We start from the raw sequence: 13,628 nt of genomic DNA on the forward strand, positions 1-13,628 counted from the left end.
GAGTTATTGAGAACTTGCTCTCTCCTCATGTATCTTTTGCTGACAATTTATATCAATGGATATTGCAACTCAAACCACCAGAGAAGAGTAAAACCTGGGACTTGTAACTTATTACCTCATTACCAGTCATCGATCCTGGGCTGCCAGGAACCTCCTCTGTCCCTTTTTGGCTCAGCACAGGACACTGTTCAACCCATCTGTCTACCCTGCCACCTTCTTACCCCTTCGCACACATACACACAGAGAAAAATCTAGCTACAGCTAGCTAGTTTAGAAAAGATAATTTGTTCCAAGCTGTTATGTTTCTCAAGTGAATATCAGATGAATTCATAATTGTGGGAACTCTTGAAACATTTCCAGCTTTACACAACATGTTTGTTTTAGGGCTCCGGTGACGTCTGTAATGTGTGGGTCTGCTGAGATTTGGAACAGATGCATTATTTTCCTCAGCCACCTGGAAGAAAGTAAAATATTGAGAAAAGCTGGCTTTTAAGGACTCCCTGGTGTCCACAAACTGGTCTGGTTAATAAGAGAAAAAATATTTCTGATTTTTTTCAACTGCAAACCAAGTGGCTAAACATATAATTGCTGCTTTCTTTCAAGGAAGTAAAAATGTCAGGAGATTTGCAAGGCTTAAAATTAACACAGAGTAGCTTGCCTAGTGTCCTGTTTTGGGGTGACTTTAAGGATTTGGGAAAGTATTTTTCAGACCTGTCCTGCAAACCTGAAACTGAAGAGAGCAAAACCTCAAACCTGTGTGCAATTCAGTGTAAACTAGACAGCTTTAGCAGGAGCTAGAGGAATATCGAGTGGTTGTTTTAAGTTCTTAAATTCTTTCACAGGGGAAAAGACACACTTGAAGTATACACTTGAGGATGAAAGCAAAAGTTCTCTGCAAAATAAAGTGGACAAGTTCAAACGGCAGCCCAGAGGATATGTTTTCATCCAGACAGAGGGATATTCAAGTTGTTGCAAATGTCCTTGAAATTAACAGGCAAACTATGTCACATATACAAATATCGCCAGCCATATAATTTGCTGAAGTCCTCCTTTGCTTCCCCTCAATATAATGAAATGTGGCAAAACACTTTGTAATCCCCATTCCCTCCTATGAAAGACAGGCTGTCTGTCTTAAAGCTGAAAAGAGGATCCCTGTGTCTTGCAACCCTGAGCCTGTGAACAGACTGAGTGGACTTCATCTACCAACAGAGACTTTGTAGTTGGAGCAGAGCTTCCGACAGGGATCAGGAGCTCCTGAGGAGCGCCTGCTAAGCTGCAGAGGCCTCACAGGGCTCAGTGTGCTGCTCTGCTCACACATGGTCGCATGGCCTCAGAGGGTGGTGGCATCCATAACAAGAAATGCCAAAGTTGGCTCAAGATGGAGCTTCTGTTATGTAGCTGTCATTTCTTAATGATTGTGTATAATGAATCTGCCTACATGCAGAGGTAATGGGTTGTTACAGACCGATCTACAGAACCTGGATATTTAGTTCAAGCCTTTAAAGCACCGCTATAGTGTCCCTCAGTTTTGCCCATGCTCTAGCACATATCAAATACCTGCCTCATTTCTTTGTCTCAAATTCCTCTTATTCCTCTGTCTTGGAGTAAATGTTCATGATCGTGGTTAAGAAAAGAGCTTTCAGCCAAAAGGCCTCCCATGGACACTACCCTGGAGGACTGAGGCTGGATGTGCACAGCCATAATGTCCTTTATCATCCAAGCAAACTATCTCAATCTGTGGAGTTGAGGACTGCAAGGGACGAGCCTGCTGGCTGACTCACCTTTGCTTTTTGCATTGATAAGCTATGAACAACCAAGTTTCTGCATTATATCCACAGAATATCAGATTAGCAATCAGGTGAGAAGAGCTGTTTGAGCAAATGACTGATCTTTGCTTTCTCTTTTGTCGACAAAAATTGAAAACAAATATTTTTGTCTAGTTGAATCTAAGGTTTCTCAGGTGGTCAAGGAGAAACATTTTACCTTTAAAAAGTGTTTTAAAATATCTTCACAGACTGACCAGAGCTTTCCCACATTAAGATACACAGGGTATTGCCTGAATTGTTTTCACAAATTGACCTGAAACATCGTCACTGTTAGGTAAATGAGGTAAGGTGTTTCTTAACTACTGCTGGCAATAGGGTGGAGATAGTATATACAGCAAAAAACACTCTTCAGAGACAAGAGATTTTTTCCAAGATAGATAGTCACATTTCAGCAGAAAATGTAAAAACCAGTTGCCTCAACAAACATCCAAAGCTGCTGGCCTAAAAATGATGTTTGGGTAGATAATGTTCTGAAAGAGACAACTCTCTGACCAGCTGCGTTTGCAGGCTTTAGAACCCAGAATCCACCTCTCTTTTACATGCTACAGCTCAGCTCTAACACTGGGATTTCCAAAGAACTAGGTTTTAGCCCTGTATCTTCCACTGAAATTTTTTTTTGCACTTCTTTGGAACTATGAAATTTCAGAGAAAACAATCAGCATCTACTGTCAAGAGAATATCAAGTTTAGTTTTCTTTTGTGTTTGCATTTTAGAGATTGAACAGCAATGATTAAAGTATGGTCTTGTAACAAATTTTTATGCATCACTAACAAAATTCTTGCATTGTTCTTGTGTGCTGGCTATTGCATAAGACCAACTCTTTTCTCCAGTCAGTTCATCTCATCTTTGAAATACCATGACATTTACATGCTAAGTGCTGTGTAAAGGGATCAATGTGAGAGAAGTAGTTGGTACTTTTTTTAAAAAAAAAACAACCCAGATTAAAATGTTTCTTTTTCAAGCCTGCCCTCTGCAAAGTGAACTAGAATATAAAGACATTTAGTTATAATACTAAGAAAACAAATTATAGAATACATTCCTCCCCCCTCACCCCGAAAAATCTGAATCTTCGTTATCTACCAATGTATAATTAGCTACATCTGCAAAACTGCATTGCTGCATTTGAAAATCCCAAAGGTCCCAGTGCAATTTCTAACAGATGTATCACTGCTCTTACACAAAGGGGAATAATGGTTCGATCAGCTCTTCAGCCCACTAACCACAAGAAATACATCAAGTTACATATCCAACATCTGGTGATGATATCATGTCCCAGTTTGTTTTTCACCATCTTACATGGACCTAGAACTAGGTCTGGCTGTGAAGCTCAGCAGAGAGTTGCACTACAGTTCACTTCTTATTGCCTTTTCAGAAACGCTATGAAACATTTCATTGAAATGATAATGTATTTATGAAGTCTATTATTTAGTGAGCTGTTTGTCATCGTTGTATCATGGAAATAATTCAGGTATCAGTTTTACAGGAAATGTCTGCTTACGTTAGACTCAAAATTGCTCTGCTGGGGCTTGTTGACATGCTTGGTTTATCCAACTAAGCCCAACTAGGAGCCAAAGTGGGAGTGAGATAAACAGACTTGAATAAAAAGCTAATGGGAGCAGAAGGATTAAGATGAGAAGTTAAGGATGCAAGGAGGGGAAAAAGAAAAAGCAACCAAGATGGCAGCACAGTAGAGAAGGCAAGCTGAAGGCTGTACCAGAGAGCTGACAGCAGGGCTAGATCCAGATAGGGGTTGTCAGCTAGCACAGGAATGACATGGAACTGTAGTCTTCAAGCAGCTTACATAACTAACTGCCAGCTATCCCAGGCATCATTTAGTCCACTGGTTTTTAGATGTCTGAAAATTACCACCCTTTAAAACTGACTGGCCTGATTGTGCTACCTTTTTGGAAAGTGCTAGTTGGAGTGAGCTGAAAGTGTGCAGGTTCTTTCCAACCGAGCACTCAAGTTTACAGGTATGGAGCCTGGCATTGTTTTATTTACTGTCATCCCTTGGAGTCAGCTGCATGTCAGCATCACTGCCCTGGCTTACAGCCAGCTGCTCCTGCATTTAGAGCAGCCTGGCCTTGGGATAATGTTGTTCTCAAGTCACTACAGTGACAGTACTACTACTGCTGTGAATTTTCTCTGCCTTCCTTCCATGAACATTTAATATTAGACAACACCTAGTTCTCAGTCTCTCAAGTACTCCTCTGCCACTTTACAAGTCATCAAATTACTGCAAAAGCACTAAAAAAATAAAGTCTCAGTAGAGTTTTAAATTAAGTGTTAGTAAGTAGATGAAAATTAGCAGTAGCATGACTTTTCTCAGTTATATATGAAGCAAAATGTGAACTCACAGAGGTGATTGTTTTAAAAGAATGGCTGAAGTGTATGGTCAATGCTGTTCCTTGGAACAAGCAATGGTGCTTTGGATTCCATGGCAAATGGAATATGAAGTCCATACAGGGGTGATATTTAACACATAACCTGTTCTCAGGGTGTCCCTTTGGGTTGGTGTAGGTTGCTCACTGTTCAGCGTATTTTTTTTCATACATCCCATTTTCAGTTTCTTAACTCTCATTATGCATTATATTAAGCTAATACTGAACACTTAGGTATCAGAAGTTTCTGCAGGACCTGAGTACCTTAAAGATAAATATTTATTTAAAGAAGTTCTTCCGTTTTAAGACAGTTACTTTTGAATATTTCCAAATTATTAGCCAGCTGGTGTGCTGACTTCTGTAGATTCCTAGAACCTTCACACTTGCAATTTGGACCTCTTTTTTACCCACAGACAAACAGTCATGGTACCCTGTGACCAATCTCTTTGAGCATAAACATAGACGGACCATAGATGGATCCTGTTTAACGTCATTAATGATCTGGACGATGGGGCAGAGTGTACCCTCAGCAAGTTTGCAGATGACACAAAAATGGGAGGAGTGGTTGATAGACCAGAGGGTTATGCTGTCATCCAGAGGGACCTCAACAGGCTGGAGAAACGGGCCAACAGGAACCTCATGAAGCTCAACAAGGAGAATTGCAAAGTCCTGCAGCTGGGAGGAAATAACCCAGGCACCAGTACATGCTGGGGCCACCCAGCTGGAAAGCAGCATTTCAGAAGAGGACCTGGGGGTCCTGGTAAACACCAAGCTGACAATTAGCCAGCATTACGGGACTGGAGCATCTCTCCTATGAGGAAAGTCTGAGAGAACCAGGACTGTTCAGCCTAGAGAAAAGAAAGCTCAGGGGGGATCTTATCAACATATATAAACACTTGAAGAGAGGGTGCAAAGAGGATGGAGCCAAGCTTTTTTCAGTGACACACAGCGACAGGACCAGAAGCAATGGGCACAAACGGAAACAGAGGAGGTTCCCTCTGAACACTAGGAAGCACTTTGCTACTGTGAGGGTAACTGAGCACTGGTATGGGTTGCCCAGAGAGTTTGTGGAGTCTCCCTCCTTGGAGATATTCAAAAGCCATCTGATCACGGCCCTGAGCAAGTGGCTCTAGGTGGCCCTGCTTGAGCAGGGTTGGAGCAGAGGTCCCTTCCAATCTCAACCATTCTGTGATTCTGTGACCAAACACCTGATACAATGTTTATATACTAGCATCAACAGCATATTTCTTTTCTTTTACTTTAGCAGAATGCAAAACCACCCTAGTTTCAAGATTTCTACAGATATGAGTAAATCAGTTTGACATTTCTTTAGTCAGATTTGCCTGAACAATTCACAGGAAAGGAAATTTCACTATTGTCTTTAATATGTAAAGATACTGGTTGTATTATAGTATCTAGTGTTTGCAAGAACTACTCGGAGAGTTGAACATTCAGTGTCAAGTGATGTTAGGGAATTCCTCAAAAAGTGGTTACTGGATATTCATACTATCATATAAAATCAAATAATAGCATGATTTACATTTAGGTGCTAATGGAGTGATCAAAACCAGAAAGTTGCTACATTTGAAAAGGCAGGAAAATGTTGTCATATCAGAGTAATTTGTATTCAAATATCCAAATTATTTGCTTGAAACAATACATCCCTTTATCTGATAACCCTATTCCTCATGCTTCTCTTCCTTCTTCTTAAACAGCAGATTTAGACCAGCTCTCTGCATGCAAAGGTCTGTTAATTTTCAAAGATGTCCAGCTCCTCAGTGAGAGTTAGGGGTACACATGTCTTTTGTATGGTCCTACTGATGGTTTCAATACTTATCTACAGAACTTATTATCCTGTATTAATAATAAAGAAAACCTGTATTTCTATGAGGCATTTAAATTTTTGCAAAATGACAACAGTATTGTAAAAAGAATTGCCAATACTGCACTTTGGGAAGGGCTCTGGGGACTACGACACAGCTAGTGCAAATTAGGACACTAATGCTGGGTTTCGTTTGGGGATGTCTTATAAAAAGCTGTTCAGTAAATGGAAATGGGAACTGTGGAAACACGGTCACGCAACGCGTTTCACCATTAGAAAAGCATGAGGCTGCTAGAAACGTGATCTTTGTGATCAAAATAATCTGAAGGAAATTCTAAAACAAGAAGAGGGCAGTGCTTAACCCCTGTGTAAGAACAAGTTCCTGAGATGCCCAAAGTGATGCCATACTAAGATTCTTGATATTGTTATTTTTTATATCACAGTAAAAATAATGTTTTTACTGAACTGAAATAAAACATCTATACTGTCAATTTTAAAAATAAACAATAAACACACAGACACAAGAGTTACTACTCAGGAACAGTTGTCCTTCTCACAGAATTGGTCTTGCCCAGCACCGAGGCAACTTTTTCTTGTGGACCCTGTAAACATCTTTGAAAAAGAGAAAATTTAGATTATTTTTTGAAACACGGAAAAAGCAAACTCCAAAGGTCCAGAGTTGTAAATAAAGGAAAACCTATGTGGCATTTCATCTTTCATGCCAAGAGGGTTTTATCTTACATCTTTCTCTGACCATAATTTTAGTGGTATATCTTATAAAGATATATCTTTAGACAGATTTCCACTCATTTGAAAAATACTATACTTACTCTGTGTTTACTATTGCACACACTATTTTCTGTTAACAGCATCTTGAAGACTAGAAAGTTGTTCTTCCTGTTAGGGATATACAGCAACATAAATTTACTTTTGACATTACATCAAGCAATTAATGGTCATTCAGAAAATTTGCCATAGTATAACAATATCACCCATGATTATAGTATGAATATTAGTAAAACCACCCAGGCAAACGAGGTAAGGAATCTGAAGACTGACAGAGAGAAATACCTAGGAAATGCCCTACTTAGTTTTACCTCTGCTCAATTTTTTATAGGGAAATCACTAACTGAACCTTTTAAATGGAGTTAAAACTGTCAACCTGTTTTAGGGGATGGGAATGAAAATGTAATTCATGCCTAAAAGACGTAGGTATCTTCAGTCAGAACAATTTGAATTCAGCAGCAGAATCCTGCTCTTCATCAGCTGCATTTAGGAAAGGGGGCATCTCTACAAGGTTATCAAAATGACTGTGATGCAGAACTTGGAACAAATAAACTGCCTACTGAGGAAGACTGGACATTGCATGGCTGAGGAAGCTGTAGTGTGTTGAGAAAATAGAAGCATGTCTTATCTGAACCCATGTCTGCCTGGGAAAACCTAAGGAAGGGAAGGATGACAGCAGGCTGTGAATTCAATGTTTCTGAAAGAACAGAAATTCTGATGAAAGATGGGCTTGAAGACTCATCCAACACCTCAGAAAGTTAAACCGATGAAAACTTAATTCTACCTGCTAGCAGTGCCAATGTGCTTGTGTATGTCTTGTCTGACAATGATGTTTTTAAGTTCACCAGGGTTCAGTGAAATTCCACGATGTTCTATGATTATTTTCAAACTTCTCTTCAGTTTAATTTTGGGTGAGTAATCCGAGGTCCAAGCAATTTGAGGATTTATTTTTAAGGGTATAAGCTATCTGGCAGGAATGAGATGTGCGTAATAATGGTCTTGCTGTTACTAATTCCCCATATGCCTAATTCCATGTACATGAAAGGAAGGGAGAAAGGACAGAGAATGTCTCTTCTAACCCTTAGTCTCCCCTGCAGAGCAGCTGGTGGGAAATGACAGCCGTTCTCAGACCTGGAAAACTTCTATAATAATCAGAACATCTAAGACTCCGCTTCCCCTTCTGGTTAAAAGTTCACAGAGGTGCTGTAAATGGTTGGCTTGTCTTCATTTGGTTAACCAAATTCCTATTTGAAATAAAGGCAAAGATAGTAAAAATGAAAAACAAACAGGAAAGGGAAATAACACAGAAGAAGGAACAACAGTAAGCTTTCTCTGAGACACAAAAGACCACCAGTGAGCTTCAGTAGATTTTAAAAGACTTTACAGAGGCCCACATTATTACGTCTTTTTTACAGATGGGAGACTTAAACATTGAGAGATTAAATTAATTGCCCAAGCATGCTGAAAGCTAATCCAGGAATAAAACCATCCTGTTTCTTATCTTCAAGGCCATCCTGCCTTCAGTTAACTGTTCAAGATTCAGCCAGACAATAGTTAGATGTTTTTCCCTCGTTCTGGTTTGGTCCAGATCAAGGACTTTTTTAGGGTCTTTTAGGACCAAGGAGACAAATAATATCAATGTAGAATCCAGCAACTCTGGAGACAGGAGGGCCAGCAGCTCTGTCAGCCACACATCTTTTCTAACCATCCAGAGTCCAGATGGTTTCTTTAGAGCACTTCTGATAAACAATCTCTACAAACATGTTGCAGCCAAACGCTTTTGAATTACTCATTCAAAACACAACCCATTTTGATGTGTTTAACAGCAAAACCTCCTCCTAAATTCCATTTAACTGCTTGGGCTAACTCACAGCTTGAGTGGAGGAGTTGTAAACCATTTTCTCTCTTTCTTATTCTGGTTTGGACAATTAATTCAACCTCTGACATTTACTTAAAAAAGAAAAGTTTTATTTTATTTTAGTTACATCATTTATATAAAACATATAATACAGGATATTGTATACAGACTGCGGAATACTCCCAAACAGCACATTTCCACTTCTCAGTACACAGGTCTGTGCTGCCTTCAAGTCAGGGAAACAGAATTGTAATAGAGAAAAGAAAAGCCAGTTACTGAAAAGCAACTAAGATATGGATCAATGTGTAAAAAGCCATACAGAACAAACTCCTAGTCAGGACAATACTGTCCTGTTAATATCATTAGCAAAGGACTATAGAATTTAGTAACACAGTAATAGCAACTTATCACCTAAAAAAAACCCGTTTCAAATACTGCAGATAATTCTTACACCATGGTATTCCATTTACAAAGAATGGAACTGTCTAGATATGATTAATAAATCAACATAAAAATAAAAGTAGGTATGATTTAGGTATGTTGCAATTCTTGCAAATAAGCAATTTATTAATTTTTTTTGTGCACTCTGCACTTAATTTTGTGGAAATTTTACCATGAACCAAACAGATTAATCTCTTCCGTTTACTTCAGAGATTATTCCACACTTTGAGGAACTGAACAGAGTTGCTCAATGCTCAGTAACCCTTTTTCTCCTCCAAAACTCCATTCTGTTTAAACCACCTCAAAAAACCCCTTCCTTCCATTTTTCCAAATATTTCCTTCAAAATAACTATGAATTGGTGTCTCATTTGGTCACTTCACAATGGTCATTTGGTAAAAGCTCTTTTAAACTCCCTTATGAAACCAATCCCTGTGGTACCGTAAATGCAGTTTTTCTGTCAGACCCACCCCCTTTGACAGAATACTTTGGGCACGACTTTGGATCCTTTCTTTAGGTGCAGGGTCACCAGTGTCTTGTAAGAGAGAGGCTAGTGACTATCTAGTGACTACAGATGACACTAGATAGGCATAAGAAATATCATATGCATTGCAGAAATAAGTACGTGTAATCACTACAGTCACAGAAGAATAACTTATAACAGAAATTTTTTTCATAATTAAAATACATGTAATAAAGGAATATGCTAGTCAGTGGAAGTTTCCTTTCTGCCTGCAGCTGGAAATTCATGTATTCCATAGAGATATTTTAACTAATTGGCTCTCAAGTTTACAAGACAAAAGGGAAGTATGGTTTTTCTGCCTGGTTGCCAGAGATTTTATTCAGGGACTGAGAGAGAAATGTCTTCATGTAAGTCATGATCCTGTGCATGCTTCCTTGGTGTGCTGTGCCAAAACTGATGTAACAAGCTTTGGGAATCTTCACTGAAGACCAAAATGTGCTAACTGAGATCTGAGATAGCAGCCATCATCCTGACAGCCTGGCAAGCTGCCTAGCAGAATTCACTAGATCTGCTGGGAGAGTTACGGATATTCTCTAAAGAGGGAATGATTTCCTGAAATCTGGCCAAAACCATGTAAGTTAGTTTTTACAGGGATTTCAATTTCATTTGTAGCTAGGCGCTCACCGGGATGGACCTTGTGTAATAAAAAGGACCTAGAAAAAATAAAAAAATATTTTCTAGGATAATGTCATCAAGGATTTTATTACAAAATGTCAAACCCAATGGTCTCCTGTAAAAGGAATTCCTTTAGTGAAATCCTGTCCTTAAACTGTAGTCACATACTATCCCTAGCAATCTAATTAGGAAAGATTTTTATGTAAACTGGTTATAAGTGTTCCTTGGGATACTACTGCTTTCAGGAACTGCAACTGTAACTTTTCTGTATATTCAGTTCTGTTGTACTGGGGACATGTGTAAACAAGCAAGAGTCAGGACACAGGTGTCGGATGTTAGAGGGGATAGGATTTCTTCCTAATAAAAATATATTGCTCAGGGCTGTTGAACTGACCTGTAGTAGACTGACATTATTGAAACTGATCTCCTGATCCTGTATTTTGGACACCAAATTCTCCCTCTTAACACACAAAATCCAGAACTACAGGAATATTTATTATTTGGGGTGAAATCCTAGCCCAACAAAGGTCCTTCCCAGGACTAACCACGCAGTGTTGATGACATTACCACATCTGCTTAGCGGAGACAAGATTCCAGCCCTGTCTTTTACCTCCTGTTAATAGATTTTCATGGGATTTCAGGATAAAAAAGCCATCTGACTGGCTGAAGATAGGAAGGCAAACTAGAAAAACAATGGTCCATTTAGGGAAGCAGTTTCTACAGCACTTTTGCAAGATCATACCTTACTAAAATCTTAAATCATAAGTGCTTAAATTTTCCATAATCCCATAAATCCATAATCCATTAAAGGACATGATTTTAAAATAGCTGAAATGAGCTGGCACAGCCATTGCCGTCAGCTGTCTTTGGACCAGACTTAGTACTAGTGACTTATTGCTTTGCAAGAATCTGTGAAAGTGACACTATACCATTTTCTGTAGTCTGGGATGAACGGTCTACTTTGTACTGTAGTAATAAGCAGTCAACCACTCAATGTCTGGTTTACAAAATAAATGTGTGCTTGTTGTGGTATTCGGATTTTCTTTTTCTATTCTAAAACGTCCCTTTTATTTTGACAATTTAAAATAGTAATTAATAAAAAACCCCATGCAAGCAACTTCTCTGTGTATAAATATCTGAATATTCCAGATAGTAAATGTTTCAGGTTTTAAGGTGCCCATAGTCACATACTACTGCTAATCTGAATGCTTCTAGAAGAAAGGTAAAACGGCTTGCAGTGTTTCTAATGGAGAAACAAAACCATTATCAGTAATTCTGCACAGAGCAGTTACTCCTTTCTACCCCCGTAAGAAATGTAATTATCACAAAACCCACCAAGACTTGTACTTACTTGTAGTATTAGTCTCAACAGAGACACCAAGGCTTGAATGAACTCAGCTCTTCATCTGTGTCTGAGTAATTTTCCAGAGCTGTGGTGGAGTTCACTGGCACTGGGAAGTTCTCACATCTGCAAGCCATGGCTGTTCAGTAGGCCAACAACGCATTTCATTTTCCAGTGGTGCAAATCCAACACTAAAATATGCAAAATTCCTGACCACCGCTACAGCTTAATGTAGCCCAAACTCTTTAAACTTCTAATATAAACATTTTCCCCAACCATGTTTTTCTGCTCTTTCATAAGCGTGGGCTATTCTTGTTTTAATTTGATTTAAATTGAAGACAGAGCTACAGGCTGCAATACAGACAAGCTTGTGGCATGAAAGGGAAAGGAGAGATGAGATTATCACTGGGAACACACAACCTACAAAGTCACAGTGTAAATCCTGACTTTCCCATCAAAGCCTCTCTCTCAAAGCTGCCGTCCTTTTAAATAGTTTATCAAGAGTGAAGCAAACAGCAGCAGATGGGGAAGAAGCAACAGCGACTGTCACCAGCCTTTTTCCTTTGGGAACAACTTCTTACCACAGAAAAGAAGCAGCAGCTCAGCCTTTCTTTATTTTTTCCTTTACTTTCTCGTTCTCTCAAGTGTGATCAGTTGTGCTTGGCTCACTTTTGCTACAAGGAATATAAGAGACAGATTCACCTGTAGCTGCATCAGAACTTCTATACCAGATTTAATAATTGGAAACCTTAAGTAAATGACTTTAATGAAAATTAAAACAATTACAGATAAATCTGGATTGCTTTCCAGACTGAGTTTATCCAACTAGTGTAACACAGTTAAATGCAAAACCATGCATGGGGGAACAAAGAACATGACTCCTACTTACAAAATTGGGAGTTATAAAATAGCTAAACACAGCTTTAGGATCTGGCTGACTATGAATTTTTGGTGTGATTTAGCGAATAAGAGTCATCTTAAACTGTGAACATCCACCCATAAAATCTTGCAGGTTTTACAAAAAGAAATAAGAACGATCTACTTTGCAAATAAAAGTGAAATTAGGGGTCAGGATGAGCAGTGCAGTAGCTGGCTACCTGCACATACACACATACACTGTCAGAGGCTGAAATTCCTTGTGAGAGTAAGTAACCCACTATTACAATTTATGTTATGGTGATGCAGAAGTAACATTTTACAATTTTCTGTCAAGGCTGCATGTCTTTTGAAGACACTATTCAAACACAAGGCAGTGTCTTAATGTAAAAAACACTGGATGAATTGAGTTTAACATGCTGTGCAGATGATGGACAAGACCACAGTGACCTCTCTGGGCTTTGAAAGCCTATTAATCTAAAGCAATAGGTAGGAGCTTTATATCATTCCCAATGTGCAAAATCCTTGATCTTATAAAAGTAAGGTGACATGTTTCTTGAATACATCTGAAGTTCAAATAGAAAATATTAGCTGCTTCTGAGATGAGATGTGGGGTAACAATAGCATTCCACTGCAGAAAAAAAGAAAGCACGTTAAGATGAAGGTTTTAAAATCCACATTAACATTTGCTTGCATCAGAAACTAGCTGTCATTTTGTGACCTCAAGGCAGCTATTGTCTGTTACTGCCTGAACTGATTGTTGATATAAAAGAAGATCCAAATAATCCCATGGCAATATTTAAAACTCTCAATATAAGAGAATAGGCTAGCAACAAGTAAGGCTATATGCAACCATGCCAAGCCAGTTCAGCTGAAAGAAAACATTTATTCTGCTCCTACAATGTCTCCAGTCTGCTGCAATGCATTCAAAAAGGCCCTTTCTACAAAGCTTAATTTAAAAAAAAAAGAAAGTCTTCCTTTTCTGTGACATTTGAGGTTTTAAATAAAAGCATAGGTTGCAAAATAACGCAATTCCATAGAGAGAGAAAACCCTTGACTGAAGCAGCTTGATTATTTCTTCAGCAACTGAGATTCTTCTCTATATATAAAAGCTGTCACACTTGCTTGTCATGTGTAGCAAGACGATAGCCTTCTACGGC

Source organism: Phalacrocorax carbo, chromosome 3 (genome assembly GCF_963921805.1).
Source record: "Phalacrocorax carbo chromosome 3, bPhaCar2.1, whole genome shotgun sequence".
In the NCBI taxonomy this organism is placed as follows: Eukaryota; Metazoa; Chordata; class Aves; order Suliformes; family Phalacrocoracidae; genus Phalacrocorax; species Phalacrocorax carbo.